The sequence below is a fragment of the Struthio camelus genome, chromosome 11 (genome assembly GCF_040807025.1).
Source record: "Struthio camelus isolate bStrCam1 chromosome 11, bStrCam1.hap1, whole genome shotgun sequence".
NCBI lineage: Eukaryota > Metazoa > Chordata > Aves > Struthioniformes > Struthionidae > Struthio > Struthio camelus.
This window is the reverse complement of record NC_090952.1, coordinates 16,904,215-16,917,808: the sequence shown is the minus strand read 5'-3', so window position 1 is coordinate 16,917,808 and position 13,594 is coordinate 16,904,215. Positions and strand designations below refer to the sequence as shown.

Genomic DNA, 13,594 nt, shown 5'->3' with positions numbered 1-13,594 from the left:
TATTTGTTCCTCCCTTCTTTCTCTCTATATCCTGCTCTTTTGCTTCTTTAAACATTAATATGGATGTTCTCTTGTGCCAGTGTTGTCCTTCAGCTTAAATAGCCTTTTTTTTTTTTTCCTTCTGTCCCTGGTGTTTACCCTCCAGATATATTTATAGAGAAAAATCATGTCACTGCCTGACTTTGTTTTACCGGGCTGAGCAAGCCATGTTCTTCTATATCCCTTTCCTGCCATGTACCCTCTGTTCCTGGCTCATCCCAGCAGCCCTTCTCTGCTCCTTTTCTCCTTTCGTTAGAGTGAATGGCTTTCTGGCTTAGCCATCACATGGTGAGTGACCTTGGGCAAATCATTTCACTTCACTTCAAACCTCAGTTTCCCTACCTATAAGGAGGACAACAACCCCATCCTGCAGCATGGGTTGGGTTAGCTGTTGTCTCCAGGTAGAGGAGCTCTCTTCTTCCCAGCTCTGTTCTCTAGGCAGGCTCGCTTCTATACTTTCTGTGCTTACTCTCAGCGCAAATGTAAACTACAGTGATCTGGGACACAAATCCAGTCCCAGGCACAGAATAACTGCATAGGCCAGGTGAGCGTCCAGAGCAGGCCAAATGCTTGTGGCTCATTCACATGCAACCAAACACTTCTTTATGGCCTGTTACAAACCTAAAAGTGGGGCAGAAGTCACAACCAGAAAGTTTTCCAGGGAACAGAGCAGCAGCTAGGCGTTTGTGTGATGCTGTTTCTCTGCTGTGTTGACGCTGACGGGTACTCCAGTGAGCATCTGACCAGCGCTCTGCGCCCCGCCATGACTGCATCCCTCTCTCTGCTTGTAAGACCTCACCTAGTCTTGCGTTTCTCTCTTCTGGGATCCTATGACACTCATAGTTCATCATATCTTTCCTGGACTCACATACTTGAGAAGGATCAAAGAAAATAGTCCAACTGTTGAGCCCCTGATGGGTAATGGAAATTGTTGTTCTGAACCCCGTGCTAATGAGCTTGAACCCTGCACAACGCACACCTCATTCCTTTTCCTGGAGGCCTACTGGTCATCTTATGGTGACAATCTGATCACCTTCCACCTGCTCCTGCTGCCTCTTAATTTGGTAGCAGTGGCAAATATCATCAGGACAAGGTCACTAATGGAAATACTGATATGGGTCATGAACTACGTCTGTGAGGCACTCTGCTAGTACCTTCCCATCAGCCTTGTTCTTCCCCTCCCAAGACCCTTTCAGCTCCTTCCTAATTCTTCTGTTCCCGACGTGTTCCCCCTTCACTCGCCATCTTCTGTGGAGCACTAACACTAAGGCTGGAGAGGTGTGACTACTCTATTCCCTTGGCCTTTCTTTTCCAAGACAGTATCACATTAGCCTGGCAGAATACACTGTTGGATAAACCCGTTGTGTGTTTTATCCCCTTTTCCTTTTATATCTCTGCTGTTCATCATCCTTTTCTTCCAGCTCCTGTTCTGCAGTTCCTTGTGCTGAGATGGCACAAGGAACAGGGTGCACCTAAAAAATGCACATATATGGGAAGTATTTGCATGGTTAAATAGCCACCCTTGGAGTGTCCATATCTAGACAAGACATTTCAGAGGAGCCAGGACAGCCTAAGCCCAGGTGCTTTTGACACAGGAGAATGCAGCAGATTTCACCTAGAAAGTGGGTGTTTGAATAGACAAGTGCAGCACAGCTCAGAACTCCTTGTCTGGAGAGTGGATGTTTACACGGGGGAATACTGCATTTGCCCTGCTGTTAGAGCACAAAACAGATGTTTGCTGAAACACTTGCAGCGCCCAAGCTGTAAAGCCGAAGTTTTGTGTTGGGTGTATGGCTTTTGAGCCTTTACACACTGCGGCAGTGCCTCAGCACGTGCAGCAGGGTGCTTGTGCTGCTCCAAATGTCTGGAGGCAATGTGAGGGACTGCTCAGGGTTGCTCTCCTGCGCACCTGTGGCACAGACAGTGCAGGGCGAAGCACTGGGCCTGCTCAGCTGGGGCGACAGGGTCCAACCTTATACCCCATGCAGCTCAAGAATTAAAAGCCATAAAGTATATGCAGGTGAAAAATTTTCTGATGGAAAAAAAATCAAAAGCAAATTCTCTTCCCTCCCTCTTTCTCGTTCTAAGAAGAATCAATGAAGAACACCCCTCGTGGATGCCTTCTCCTCTCCATGTTAATCAAATGAATACATTTTCAAACTACCGAATTCCTCTCACGCTTTGCAGCATTTTTGGAGAAAAGTATGGGGCTGGCATCTTGGATTACTTGCAGTGCTCCTCACCCACTCGTGGGAGGTGGGAACTTGTGCCTCTCTGCACTTGGTGGTGGTAAAACACTACCACAGATGCGCTGTGAATTAGAGAAGATATATCCCCCTCCTCCCTGCAGCTCTCACACATTGAGATACAGATATTGCACTTGCTGTGGCAGTGTGTGTCTCCCATGGCCGAGGCAAGAAAAGCGAAAGATCAGAAAGGGGAGGGCTTGTGGTTTGGGATGGGCTTGTGGGTTAGTTGTGTGGGGTAAGGGCAGCAGGGTCACTGGAGAAAGCAAACCAGAGGTGCTGCCAACCCTGCTGGCATGAGGCTGGCACGTTCTCATGTGCATGTCGCATAGGCGGTGGGAGGAAAGGCTGCGGCTGCTGGGTGTTATCTCTTCCTTCCCTGCACTCCCCAGTGCTGTGCATCCCAGCTTGGGATGCTCGAGAAGAGCCCAGCTACCTCTGCCACATGGCTGTCAGCAGTGGGGATGCTCCCCACGGGCCCTGCTTCCACCGAGGGGAGGTTGTGTGCGGAGAGCCGGGCAAGGTGGCATGACCAAGTCAGCTCAGGGCAGGGGTGCGTTGCAGGTACTGTTTTCATTTCAGAGCAGATGTTAATTTTTAGGCTCTCAACAGATAAAAATAAATGGATCTAGCTGTTTTCTGTTGGGCAGGATAATAGGAATGAAAAGTGCCAAACGAGTCCATGAGAGCAAGGTAGCCTGCAGGTGCTGCGGTCCCCTTGGCCCCAAATTGCTGTGGTCCTTGGGACAAGCACCACCTCCCACGTGCTTCCTGCTGCCCTGCTCTTTGAGGGAGACAGAGGAAAAGAGCCCCTCTTCCCTCAACAGCCTGAGGCCTCCCCTCTGCACTGCAAGGAGCCACTCTCCCTCACAGCAGTACTGGGATGTCCATGGGCCTTTGCAGGTAGCGAGGCCACCTGCAGACATTGCAGGCTGGGGCTGTCAGCCCCAGGCAGCTGGGTGAGTTTGCATGTGCTGGTGTTGCGGCAAGCACTGGTTTCTGCAGGGCTCAGAGGGAATGGCCTGCTGAAATGTCTGTGATGAGGGCTGCTGTTGTGGTTTCAGTGCTGGAGCTGGTGGGTTGGTGAGGAGGAGGCAAACCAAAATATTTATACTGGAAGATGTGCACTTTTCCAAGATGAAGCTTGGGCAGCGTCCCAGCCCCTCCATATGGGCTCATAGACATCACTTACCTACCTGATTTCTTTCTCTCAGGGAGAGAGTGACTGGGTTACTTGATTGCAGGGGGGAGGTGAACCCAGGCGTGAATATGGCTCCCAAGCGAGGTTGCACTGAGGGTGGATCCCTGCCCAGCCTGCTGGCGCGTGGAGGTGCCTGGCTGCTGACTGCCCTCCCCCTCTGTGGGACTCCTGTTCACCCTCTGAGCCCAGGATGAAAACCTGCTTCCCTCTCTCCTCCCGCCGAGAAGTGCTGGGTTTTGCCAGTCCATTTCTGCGCCGCCTTCTTTCTGTCCCAAGGATCTGACCCCCTTTTCACTCTTCCCTGAGCACTCGCCTCCCCCACATCCTTGCTGGAGAAGGGGGTCCTGGGCTGGCTCCCAAATGCCACGTGTAGGCTTGGTGCTCAGTGCTGGCCAGACTGCTAGGACGCTGTCCCTGTTCAGCCAGAGAGTGCTGGCCTCTCTTCCATGCAGCCTTCCAGGGCTGCTCTGCTCCCCGTTCCCCACCTCGTGTCCTGGCCTCCAGCACCCACGTCCCTGCAGGGCTGTGCTGAAGATCCAGTTTTCTCTCCCATGATGTTTTAAGTTCTTGATAACTGTATTTGTACTGTCGCGACCTGGCAGGGTCCTGCACCTCCTTGGTCTTCCTAGGAGATGCTCTGCAGTGACTCCTCTCTCTCTTCCTTCACTGTTCTGGCTTCGTGGTGGCTGGGAGCTGGTCTTCCCTGGTGGCTGACGTGTCTGGTGCTTGGTCCTGACACGCTCCAACTGTGAGGGCAGGAGCGTGAGCACCTTCCCACGGAGAGGCAGGCCCGTGCGGGGGACTCATGAGATCATGCTCTGGAACGGCAGCATTAAATCTCCCAATCTGTTAATCGGAGACAGCCCCTCTCATCCTCCCTCTGACAAGATTGAAGGTGGTCATGGATAACTGGCTTTCATTATAGCAGTGTTCATAAATCCTCCCTTTATCCTTTTCCAGGTGGTCTTCTGCTGTCACCCACACGTTCACTGCTGCCTCCAGCTGCGGGTGGTCCCTCCCTTCCCTTCTCTTCCCATGGTCCCTGCCTTCCCCTCCAGCTCCTGCCTATTGCCTCCTCCACTCCCACGTGCTGCTTGCTGCTCTCTCCAGATCATTTTCCGTCTCAGACCTCTCTCTCTCGTTTCCTGTGACAGGGCCAAATCCTTTGTGGGGGCAAGCTGCCAGGATGCCGAATGGTGCAGCTGTTGGCCCTTCGTCTTTGGTGGTGGCTGGGATGACTGAGGCAGATAGTGAAGTGATGGTCTCCCCGCTAGCCAGGGGACACGAGGGTAGGGGATTGCTCAATGTTTTGGGAAGAGCCTGGGTGCTTGACTGCAGCTGGCTGCTGGCTGCCATCCCATCGGGGCCATGGCAGCCACTGAGCATGGGCACTTGGGGCTGGCAGGCACATCAAGCCTCAGCAGGCAGCGACGGCTGAAGGCTCAGCGGTGCCAATGGCTGGGCCGTCCTGAAAGCTGTCTTCCAGCATGGCCAGCGTGTCTGTCCATGTCTGATTTGGGCTTGCGTGATTCCAGTTGACTTGTTGGTACCTCATCCCACTAGACCTAAACACTGGGCAACTTTTCCTGTTGTTCCTCACACAATTTCTCCTGTTGCTCCTCCAACCTTGCATTTAGTGTCTGATGCTAAACGAATCTCCCCTCCTAAGCACTTGTCTCCTGACTTCCGTCCTGCCGGGACCACTCAGCTGGGCAGGGTGCAATTTGGCCCTTTGTCATGCCTTCAGGTTTTAAATGGTATCTGTTACTTTCTTCCAATTCCCAACTCATTTTTGACATGATTTTGGCTCTGGCTGCCTAGTGCTGGTATTGATTAGACTTTTTATGTTATGAATGCCCTTCCTGTGTTTAGTTATCATGCAAGCCGTGTTGCTCTGGCACAAGAGCTAAGCGATTAAAAGAAACTGAAGAAAAAGAAAAAAAGCCTTCAAATAAAATCAGACATTATGTCCTACTCCTCTAATTGCCTGTGAGTAGAGACAGCAAATAAAAATCTGTCAAGACATCTTATTTCATTTTAAGAGCATTCCTTTGTGAAGGCTTCTGTCCCTAAATGTGGCTGCTAAAGGTTTGATTGGGGTGTGTAGAGAAGACTGTAATGATTTCCTTGTCCCTGAGAGCACACTATCCCTGCTCCTTTCTTTTCTCCAGGGAGGGGAACAGGATGAATGAGGGATGAGAATTTTACTGCCGTGGGGGCTCACTGTGTTCGCAGAGCCCCGGCACAGTGTGTACTGCTGGTTTGTGACTCTCAGAAAGAGAGCAGTGGGATGCTGCCAGGAAAGCAGGGCCAGCCTCGGACGAGAGAGCAGGGCCACTGACACCCAAAGCGGCAGACGATGGGCCCCAGCAAAAGGAGGAGCTGGTGGGCTGAGACTTCGTGCTTCCAAGCGCCCACATCCCAGGAGCTGTTGTGGGGCAGATCTGCCTGCTTTGATGGGGAATCCAGAGAGTCTCATCCACTTGGCTCATGTCCTCGCTCTCCCTCCAGATCTTGACAAAATATCTGCATTTGGGGTACGCTCACCTGCCTGCCAAATGTGGGTTGGCTTGAACAGTGCTCTTCAGTGGCCAAACTGCCACAGGAGATGGAGCAGGGCTTGCTCACCATCTGTCGGAGCTAGTGGCAGAGCTGCAACCTTGGGGTCTGATGCGAGCCTGAGCTGTCGTGGTTGTTGCATCTCTCTTGGGGCCAGTGCAGCCAGGGGAGCCCCAGGGTGCTGGTGTGCCCCTCTGGCACAGTGCCTGGCAGGGGAGGTGGGCTGCCAAGGAGCCAGTAGCCTCCACCCTGCCGTCGGCAGCACGGCGGAGGTGGCCTGCTTGGCACTGCTGTGCTCCAAGTCCGTGCCAGCTGGGCAGGAGGGTTGGTTGGGATGCCAGGTTGAAAACGGAGAGGAGTCCTGTCTTCTCTGGTTGCCAGGTTGGAAGGAAAGCGAAGACCTTGGGCCAGTTTTCTAGTCCATTTGGTCCCTCTGTGGCTTGATGGGGATGTTAAACTGCAGGCACTGTATGCCAAGACTGGATGTCTTGTCCTTGTGTGAAGAAGCTGATGAAGAGCAGATCTTGGGCATGGACACAGCTAAATCAGAGCTAACGGAAGTGACGGAGAGGAGTCTATCTGCAAGGAGAAACAGAGCCAACGCTGAACACAGGAGTTCACACCAATCCTCTCCAGACCTAGCCCGGGCCATCTGGGCCCAAGATGGAGGGTTTGATTTGTGGACTGCAGCAGCTGGAGGAAAAAATGCTTCTGCAAATGGAAGTTGCTGAACTCCAGGTGGGCTGTCATCATCAGCTGCACATCCCAGAAATGATGGTAAACAACTCAGGGATTGCAGAGTAAGGACTACACATCTGTGGATCTGCCTCTAATCCAACCACAGGCTCTCTGCTCCCCACAAATGTACTCGAAACAAGGTGTGTTTCTCCTCTACTTGCCTGCTTATTCACTAGATTTCCAAATAAGATCAGTGCACAATCTTAAGCAATGTTTCCCCTGCACATAATCATCAGAGAAAGTCTTGTTATTGCAAGACTGTGCCTTACACTTGTTTGGAGGTTAGCGGCAGCAGCTGTTACTGAATAATTGTTCTCATTAACTTGCCTTTGTACCTTTCTTTTGCTTGATGAAACCCTCTCTCCAAAACAAAGACTTGAGCACTGCTCCAAAACAAAGCAAACAAGCAAAGCAAACAAGCAGAGAAGGGTCCAAGGAGGCTAGAAACTCTTCCGCCTCCTCCTCTTCCCATAGTGAAAATTCAGAGGGAGAATATGCCACAATTCCTGGTCCCTGCAGGGCCCAAGAGGGCAAACAGAGCCAGCTGCACATCCCCTGGAGCACTGAGGCAGGGGATGGCCAAGGTAACCATCTCTCCCACCCCTTCATCCTTCAAACTGCTGTGAGTAACTCCAGGAGTGACCTTTTTACCACTTGCTTTAAACTGGCCTGCTTCCATCCTCTGATGAGAAACTTCTGCCTACGTCACCCACGGTTCTTGCTCAAGGTTGTTGATTTTTTTAAGTATTCTCTTGTAAACTGAATGTAAGCTTAGATTTCAGGATATTCTATTTTGCAGGTGTTTTTTTGCAAGCCCAGAACCCAAAGCCATTTGAGAGGTGTTCTCAGACTCCAGTCCCCTCTATGAAATGCCCAGCCATAGGTCACCAGGTCTGGGTCATGGTCCTAGGTCTGCTGCTAGTTTAGGTGGTGTCAATGATTTGGAAGCCCAAGTTCCACTGATTCCTCCTGCAGTCTAATGAGACCTGTGCTCTGCAGTTTCTTAGGATGCTTGGAAATCCCACCAAGAGAGCAACCACAAGAGAATCACTTTGGATCAAGAGTTTGGAGCTCAGCTCTCACAGTTAGCTCCTGAATCCACACATTAGCCTGCTCAGGGTGGCACCTGAGGCTGTCAGGTGTCTGGAGCTCTCAGAGTTGCTGGGAACCTCCCCCTGCCTCAGTGTCCCCATTTCCTAACAGCCTTTTCCTTCCTCTATGGGAAGGAGAGGGGGGCTCAATCAGGAGCCCCATAAAGGGAAAACACAGAAAAAAAGAGTGCAGGTAGCAGACTGCCTGGTTCAGCTCGTGTGGTCAATGTGCTCCTTAACTTTTCTCATTCTCTCCCATTCTTGGCTGTTGCTGGTGGTTTCAACAGGATAATGATGAAGAAACAGACCACCTGGCACCCTCACCAGAGCCCAAACCATGGATTGCAGGTGGGTAAAGCATATTCTGCCCTGGCTCTTTGCTCTTGCAGGGGTGAGGTGTCTGAGAGCTTGCTTGAATCACCCAGGAGAAGGGGACATTCTTCTGGCATTGATGAGGGGTGCTGTGGCCTCCTGGAAACTGTGCAGCCACAGCAGCTCCTCTAGGTAGGGCTTTCTGCAAAGCGGGCTGGCCTAAGAAGTCAAGCTTATGGCTGCCATAGTCCCAACAACAAAAAGAGACTGTAATGTGGGAAAATTGGGAGAACCTGGTACCGGGGCAGGGAACAGCGTTAGTGCTGCTAAGGAGTATGAAAAAATCCCACACAAGGGTCCCCAGCCAGGCTTCTGGTTAGAGGTAACCAGGCACCTCCTACCCTAGTCACTCACATCCTGTATCTCCAACTCTCCCTGCATCCTTCTACTGCCCCCAAGACCCAGCTTCCTCCTAGCCTGGCCTGAGTTCCTCCAGCTCCAGCAGTTGGGAAGAGGGAATTGCACCTGACCTACTACCACCTCTGCCTGCAGAAGGTGAAATCCCCCCAAAAGGAATGACTGGTAGTCTCCCCAGATCAGATTTCAGGATAGAAAGCCCAGGCATAGACGTCGATCAGGGCATGCGGGTTGTCTGAGAAGATGCATGGGGAGAGGGACGCAAGGTCTTCCTGGAACCCCAAAGTGAAGATGTCACTCAGATGTGCCTGGGATTAGTAGGATGTCCCAAGGGCTTATGCCTGTGCTGAGCTTGGTGTATGCTGAGACAGGGCATCCTTCTGGGCTACCAAGCTCTCTCTGATGCTAACGCTGGACTTCTCTCCTGTTTGGCTGTTGCCTCACTGATTTATTTTCCGAGCAGGATGGAAAAAAGCGAACACATTAGATCTTACCCATAGGCATACAGAGAGTCAGGGTAGGGAGGGATAAGTACTTCCTCTGCGAAAAGCACCAGGGGCTGTGAGCAGAGAAAGTGGCCATGACTGGAGAGGAGGATTCAGGGCCCCAGGCAGGACAGGGAGGGTTGGGATGGCACACACTATTTCTGGCTGTGACATAATGTTCTAGGTTGAAGGAGATGTGGAAATCTGCATAATGGAGAGAGCAAAGAGGGAGTGAGGGGACTTGGATGCAGGAGGGACCCTGTGAGATCTGTGGGAATGGAGCTGTAACAGAAGTTGTGAGGTGTAGGGGCTGTTCTGTGATGAGGCCAGAAGGAGCTTGTTTTGTCCCCACGCTGCAGATTATTCCTAGGCATTTGTATAATCTCTGGGGACTTCTCCCCCTCTGCCAATCCTCAGTGTTTTAGAGAAGCAGGATCCCCAGGGAGCACACTGCAAATTGAACAGCTACCTGCCTTTTTCTGCTCTTCTTGCTGAGTCTCTCCAGGACACTGAGCAGTTCTGACTTCTCTCTGACCAATAGTCTCTTGCTAACAAAGAGCATACGGCTGAAGAAGGTGCAGAGAGAGAAGCAATAGATTATCCTTAATTGACTAGAACAGACGGGGCTGACCTTCAAAGAACAAAGCGATGAATCTTCAGACAATGGAGGGAGTGCCTTGTGGATTTACTGCTGTCTGATCTTAAAGGCCTGGCCTCCACCACCCCTCTGCTGCTCCTGTAGGAGTAGAAGGAACAGGAGGATTTGCTGGGGAAAGTTCTGATTTACAAGTGTCTCCCAGTCATTAGCAGACATGAGCTTTCACACGTCTTCCCTGCCAGCTCAGAGCTGGTTGTTCGTAGCTAATGGCCAAGACAGAGAGCAGACAGATGGACATGAAAATGGCACAGCAATGGATGGAGGGACACAATCTTCACCAAAGTTCTCTCTAGGCTCCTCTAGGGAAAGGAAATCCTCTCACCAGCACCAGGACCCTCAATAAAGAGCTCTGGAGGTGCCTGTTATTTTTCTGTTGGTGATGGTGCCTTGATAGTTCGGCTGGGGCATGGCACTACACCTTCCAAAAAGGAGTGAGAAGTTAAACAGACTCGTTTAAGAGATTCATTAAGCCTTGAGTTGCCAGGGGGAAAACTACCTGATAAACCTTGCAGTGCTCCATCACTGAGGTAGCAGGGACCAATTGAACCTGGGGTATGTGCCAGCTCCAGAATTATCTGGAGGATCCCAAATCTCTTGCTCTCTTTGGAACAGGGTAGTGTGCTAAGACAGAGGGAGCATACAGTATCTACCTTTCCCTGCACTCGATCAAACTTTATCCTTGAGGCATCTGGGAGCAGTAGGCAAAGCTCTCTGTCGCTGGTGCTACAGAGCTCAAGCCATACTGAGAGGGAAGAAGGGACCGAATTTGACATTTGGGTCATGGTCCCTCCTGCAGACTCTTGATTGCATTCATTCAGTACTGGTTAAAAATGAAGAGAAGAAGAACATACAATTGGGATGGAGGTAAAAAAGGTATTGTTCTCTGAGAGCAGCTCTGTAAATACCGGACAATTTCTTGTGGGCCAAGCCAGAGGCATGGTAGGGGCTTGCTTGATTAACTCAGCTTTTTAGGGGAATAGCCAGGGCATTTGTATCTCATAGAGCCTGGGAACGGCATGTCCAGGCCCAGAGCACCACATAGGGTCTGACAGGGCCAGGAAAGAATGTGGAATGAGGGGACAGTGTGTCGAGAAGGGACAAGGCAGTCTCTTAGCTGTAGTCTGAACATGATAGTCTCTCTGGGAGCTGTGCATGCACGTGAAATCCTCCTCGTTACTGAATTGCTGTGTCTTGGCATTCATCTCTCCTCTCTTCTCCTCCTTGGGGCAAGAATGGGTCCCATCTCATAAGGGAGAGAAACTATCCCTGTGCTGCTTGGAGTCATTGTGCTGACAAAATACATCTTCTACAGGAAGAAGGCATAGTTTCCAGAGGGCAGCACTGCTGGCTTTGCTAGTAGGCAAGACAAGCTTCTGCCTCGCAGCTCTATGGTTTGCCATCTGCACTGTTAAGGAAGGAGAGGAGATGGGGAGTGACAGGCCGACCCTCTAGGTGGTAAGTGTCTCTGCACAGAGAAGGCACTGGGGATGAACAGAGAGAGCTGAGGAAACCTTGGGGTGATCTACTGCACAGGAGGTTCTTCCTAAGGCAATTGCTCCCCTCCCAACCCTCTCTTGCTCTGTGATGCTCCACCAGATGCCTCAAGACATGTGTGGAAGTGTTGTGGGGTGATCTTAATTGCCACTGATGCTGTGTTTCAGCTGATATGCCCAGATGTCTTCTGAGGACCTGGACTGCCTACTCACTCCCACATTTCCAGTGAGCCTGACACCTGCAGCTCAGTAGTACCCAAAGCTACTGTGATTTGCAGTCTGCAATGGCCACTTTTCCATCATCTTTGTGATAGTGTCTTGTTGCTGGGGTGCCCTCGTGCCCTTCCTAAACAGATCATCCTCCTTCCCTTGGGATCCATCACGGCCCTGCCCTTCCTCTCCTGAACCATGATGCCCTCTCTTGCCCTGGGTCGGTGATCTCTTCTCAGCTTGTTTGCATGGAGAATGGCTCTTTTCACACCTTTATAGAGCTCATACGTTGTCTCCCAGTGGACACAGAGGTGATGAGAAGAGAACATGAGGGTTTGCCAGGGAAGGAGGAGAGAAAGAGAGCAAGAAAAAAGAGGAAACGTGATTCTGAACACGTGCACCAGAGGAAATGGATACAGGACTGCGCCTCTGGCTGTTGATGCACAGACCTGCTCTGTGCTCAGCCTCTGAGAGCAGCACCTTTCCCTTACAAAGCAGAGTGGATCATTTGAATGATGGATGTCTCTGAAGCATTTGATCATGTGAATGCAGGGATGCCTCTAAGTGTCATTTCCCTCCGTGGGGTGAAATGGGCTTTGATCATAACTAATTTGGCTATGTGATCATACTGCTTGTGTACAGACTCTGGTTGTGCATCAAAGTGGCTAATTAGAAGCCAGTGCCTTTGATGCGGGGGTGTCCTGTTAGCTGAACATGGTGGGTTAGAGCGCTAACTCCTGCTGGCACTGTGATCAGTATGCTCAGAGGATATTCTCCACGCAGAGCTGCCTATACTCACTGGTGAGTAGTAAATGTGCTTTAGGGATGCTTAGGAGAAGCAGCACTGGCAAGGGCTGGGCCAGGAGGAGGAAAGCGATACAATCCTTTGCAGTGGCACGGAACCTGTGCACCTCCCGAGGTGACAGGACTTGAAGGTGCTTTTAGGTACCATCATGTTAATTCCTTTTTGCTCTGTGTCCTCTCTAGAAAAGAATGAAACTGCCATGGACACAGAGCAGCCAGACTGAGCGGGGTCTATCTGACTGAGCAGCAGTGTCTGTGTTGTGACTGCTCCCCAGAGACTGAGTCAGTACGATCAAGAGTTGAGGGCAGGATTCATCTCCTAACCCAGCCCTTCACAGCTGCAGTCTTAGCTGGGTCACAGGGGCAATGAGCTCAGCCCAGAGTCTCTGGGGAAGCCACCCCAGGACAGGACTCTCTTTCTATACCCATGTTGCTGGCGTAAGCAACTCCAGCTGCTGGGAATGCCAAGAAATTACATATTCTCTCCCCAGAAATGGGGCTAAGGACTTTTCCCCTGATCCTGGATAGAATTAGAGGCAAAACCCACTGGCTTCAATCTCTTGCACTGCAAGAAGGCTAATACAATGTGGAAGGAGAGAAGTGTAGCTGTTACAGAGTGACACAGCCTTTCCCTGGCTGGGTGCTTATGTTCCTTGTGTTATCGAACATGCACATATGGTATTACAGCTGTGGTCTGGAGATGCAGAGATCGGAGAAAGCAGTTTTGCAGGGAGGTGAGGGAGGGGATGAGCTCTGTCTAGGGATGAGCCCTAGATTATGAAGCTCCAGCTCTATGTGGATATCTGCACTGGAGCTGCTGGAACTGGCTGTGCGGGTCTTTCCATCACACTTTTGTGATCTTTATACTCTGACCTGCAACATGCTTTGCCCAAAAGGACTGCTGTCCCCCGGCAGGCAGAGCTGCAGTGAAGTCAGCAGGGTGGTACAGCAGCTTCTGGTGTCCGGACACAGGGTGTTTCAGGCTCAGGTGCTAACTGGCTTTTTCCTCCTTTTCTCACATCTCTCTCAGGTCCTTTTTATGCTGCCAGGCACATTCTGCCTTTGCAAGTGGTGATTTAATACTGCAGTTCCTGGGACACATACGAAGCATGGCTCTGGGGAAAAGAAGCATCAGTAAATCACCTTGGTGCTGTTAGTTTCCAGGGGTGGGAAGCTCCAGGGACTGCAGGAGGGGCAGGCTTGGACCCGGCTGATGGAGCAGCTCTATGACAGACAGTTAGGCAGCAGCTCTATGATATTTGCACCTCTACCTGTTAAACTACAGCCTGCAAAGGGTCTACCAAAGGTTCTCTTCTCCAAAGGCTTTGGCAGCATCGCTAG

The 13,594-nt window shown here is 51.2% G+C and overlaps 1 long non-coding RNA gene across 1 annotated transcript in view; it reads left to right on the top strand.

Annotated features, from left to right (window-relative positions):
* Positions 1-12,960, top strand: part of LOC104140919 (uncharacterized) — a 36,198-nt gene extending 23,238 nt beyond the window's left edge. The window contains exons 6-7 of the long non-coding RNA XR_011143454.1: positions 8,162-8,222; positions 11,059-12,960. This is a non-coding gene — a long non-coding RNA (uncharacterized lncRNA). The remainder of the gene's footprint in view (positions 1-8,161; positions 8,223-11,058) is intronic.
* Positions 12,961-13,594: the final 634 nt, after the last annotated feature.